Below are 3,858 nucleotides of genomic sequence, written 5' to 3'. Positions count from 1 at the left end.
CCTCCAAGGCTCAGGGACCTTAGCAGAAGATTAAGAGGAAGATTGTAAGAGCGGAGGAAGGGGGTGGAGTGTCCCCGATGTGAATCCTTCCTCTGGGGGGCGGGGCTTACTGTGGTGAATGGGCTGGGGAAGGGTTTCTGTGCCAATCTTGGGATGGAAGCCGCAAGCCAGGAGGAACATGCAGTGGCAGGGTGGAGAGAAAGATGGCCCCGTTGCCCAAGAGGGGGCATTTACAGACCTGGGAAGTGACTTCAGGCCCAAGATGCATGGGCAAAAGTTAACGGAGACTATGGGTGGGCTGCAGGAGCATCTGAAGTGGCAGGCTCTGAGCCATGGCACAAGAGTGCTTGTCTCTGTGTAAGTTCCCCCACTTATCCCCTGCCTACCCGAGAGCATAAACCATAATAAATTCACATAAAAATATATTATATGGTTTGTCTGATCACTCAAGAGACCTTGAGAGAACTCTGGTAATATCTTTTAATAATTTAAGACTAAAGAGTTAGATAATAAGGTCAGATTTTAGCTTAGGACTAAGCTATATTTCTACTGAGTTTTGTAGGAACTTAATTTCAATAAATTAAAATTTATTCATGAGTACTATGGGCTGAAACATACAGCTTTTATATACAGCAATATAGATAGTTTCTACACAGGAAGAAATATTTGGCAATGAGTGTGATTACCTCCTTTATAATGTATGGAAAAGCCATTTCTCCACTTACTGTTTTAAGAACTTACTAGCAATGTTGGCAATATTTTTAGAATGGCAGGTCATTGACACAAAGAGACTATCTCAGTTTGATTCAATTCCTTTCTGACATTCATAACTAAGCAAATGTCTCCTTTTGTGCTGTTTGTTAAATTCTCTTTCTTTTTATATATTCTCTTAGAAAATGTTTATTTTTAACCAATTAAGATCCATTTAAATAAGTATAAAGAAGTAACTCATTTATTGTAAAGGCTAACAACATACTTTAAATAACTTAAGTGAACCTTTTAGAGTTTATAACTATCAACAGTCATGTAGCCTCTATCAACCTGATAATTCTTTATGACAGATTTTTTTTTAATTGCCACAAAAGAAGTCAGTTGGCTCATATTTTATTCTAAGGTTGCTTGAATATGAACAAAATAAACCTAAACATAAAAATAGTTATTGGTTCAGTAGTGGGGTCCCCATTAGTACAGGTTTGTGTCTTCTCTCTTTTGCTTTGATGGCTCTTTGATGATTTCTATCTCTTCAAAGGTGAATTTGGGGGTGAGAGCCACATTGTCATAATCAAATTCTTCATTAAGAGAGAAGGGCTGGATTTCATCCCCAAGTATCTCTTCAGTTTGCTTCTGTGTTCTTTCTACTGTGGGCTTTGGCTTCACCTCGGAGGTGAGAGGCTGGTCCACACAAGGAACATAGGTGGGAACACTGGTGCTTACAGTACTTACATTCTGTTCCACTTCTCCAGGAAATAACAGCACATCTGTGCTCATTTGAGGCTTCCTCTCTTCATCCATGTCCAAGTTTTCTAAGTCTAGAAAACTGTTTACCTTCACCTTTCCTGCTGGGCACTGACCAGCTGAAATGGAACTTCTGACTTCTTGGCCTGCATGGATCACTGTCTGCTCCTTTTCTGAGGGTTGTGATGCAGTCCAAAGAAAGATGGTTGTGTTTCTGAGATGGTGACCATTTGATTCATTCTTAGGAGGAATTTTCACAGAAGTAAATATGTTTGCTGATGAATTGGTTCCATGTGCTCCCGCTTTGGTTACATCCATCTCAGAATGGTAAGTTATGTATTATTAGACAACACCCAACACCACAGTCAGGTTGGTTTCTTTTGTGTTTACTGGAAATTTTTCTTCTAAAAAAAAGATAAAGGAGAATACTTTTTAAAAGCTTAAATATTTCATATCTTTAAAAAAAATTTATCGAGCTTTTTAAATTTCATATATTTCTCACTCAAATCCAGACTTCCCCAATCCATGTCTCCCACATCCCCCCACCAAACCCTATGCACTCTACCATGCATGTTGAGTCCTAGTCATTCAGATGTTAGGATACCCAAGTGTGCTTCAGTGTAAATGTGTCCACTGGAGTTTAGTCAGCCCATCCAGTGGTCATATGTAAGTCATACTTTCCCTCACTGAGCAGCAATCAGTCTCAAATAGTTCTCAATCTTGTGCTGGCCTACCACCTATTTTTCACCTCCCCTTTAGCTCCTTGTTTCATTGAGCTGACATGGGTCCCGCATGCTGCCACAGACTCACATAAGCAGGCCTCCAGTAGCCTGGATGCCTCCACCTTCCTGTAATCATGAGAAAGCCCTGGCTCTTACAATCTTTCTGCCTCCTCTTCTGCAATGATCCCTGAGCTGTGGGTGGTTGAGGTTACCTATATGAGTCCCATCCTTCACTCCACAGTCTCTAATTCTCCAAAATTTGACCAGATGTGGCCTTCAGTGTACATTGCACTCTGATGTACAAGGGAGCCTTACAGAGTTGAGGGGTACGTTAGCCCTCTCTTTACCCCTTATTCGCTATATTCCATGAGCCTTAGTTGTAGAGATTACTCAACTGCAGATGTGTATGGTAGATTTGTTTTTAGGCTTTAGTTAGGTAAATGCAGAACTTCTCACACATTGTTTAACCAACAATAATCATATCATGAAGGGTAACCTGTATCCTGCGTTCCTCTCAGAGTTAGAAATCTGTCAGCCTTTTCTTTGTTTCTTCCTTCCATTCTTTTCACATTTTTATTAATTTTTTGAGAATTTCGTATAATATATATTGATCATATTGTTCCCTCCTCCACTTCTCCCAGATCCACCCCCATTCCCCTACTCACCACACTAAACTTCTTGTTCTGTAATTTTTTAACTCTAATACTCTTGGGTGTAGAACCTGCCCTGGAGCATGGTTGACCTACCAGGAGTCACACATTTAATGTTTAAAGAAAACTGACTCTCCTTCCCTCAGCATCTATCAAATGCCAATAGATCCTCAGATAGTGATGAGAATTCAGGTCTACTTCCCCCACTCCATATTGGGACTTTGTCTTGAGCAGATCTTGTACATAATGTCTCAATTGCTTTGAGTTCATACATGCAACTCCCCTGCTTTCCAGAAAACACTATTTCCTTATAGTCATCCACCAGCTCTCTGGTTCCTATATTCTTTCTGCCCCCTCTTCCTCAATGATCCCTGAGCCTTGGGGGTAGAGGTAGGATATAGATGTTCCATTTGGGGCTCTGATTTCCTCACATTGACCAATTGTGGGTCTTTGTGTTATCTTTTACTACAAGAAGCTTCTCAGATGAGGACTGAGAGATGCAGCAATCAATAGGAATAGCAATAAGTCATGAGGAGTCATTTTAATACAATGTCCATTTAATAGACTATAGTAGGAAATTCTCCCCTAGGTCCTATGACCTATTTAGTCACAGTTTTGGCCCAGATAATGACAGGAATGGGTTCCATCTCCTGGAGCAGACTTTAAAGCCAATCAGAGGGTGTTTGGTTGCTCCCATATCATCCATGCCATTATTGTACTACTGGGCATATCTTGCCAGCCCAGTTGTTATTATAGCTCACAGGGCTCACAGGTGGGTAAGACTGAGGATTACCTTCGCCTCTGATACCATGACTAGCACCTTGCAGCACTAAAGAAGCTAGCCAGTAGAGATAAAGCTTCCATCAGTACTCTTGTGCCCAGTTTGAGAGACTCCAAAGAACACCAAGGAGAAGACCAATGCAAACACACAAGGGTTTTTTTATTATTGCAAGCTTAAGCTTGGGCCCACTCTGTCACCAGCCCAGTGGATCTCAGATGTGAGACCCCTTGCTTTGGGAGACAGAGGTTTT

The 3,858-nt window shown here is 41.1% G+C and overlaps 1 pseudogene; it reads right to left on the bottom strand.

Moving 5' to 3' along the window:
* Positions 1–1,182: 1,182 nt before the first annotated feature.
* On the bottom strand, positions 1,183–1,773 carry LOC103748782 (annotated as a pseudogene).
* Between the last annotated feature and the right edge of the window lie 2,085 nt (positions 1,774–3,858).

The sequence above is a fragment of the Nannospalax galili genome, unplaced genomic scaffold (assembly GCF_000622305.1).
Source record: "Nannospalax galili isolate Female #2095 unplaced genomic scaffold, S.galili_v1.0 scaffold284, whole genome shotgun sequence".
In the NCBI taxonomy this organism is placed as follows: Eukaryota; Metazoa; Chordata; class Mammalia; order Rodentia; family Spalacidae; genus Nannospalax; species Nannospalax galili.
Note: the sequence above shows the minus strand (reverse complement) of the source record. Positions and strands in the feature narration are given on the sequence as shown.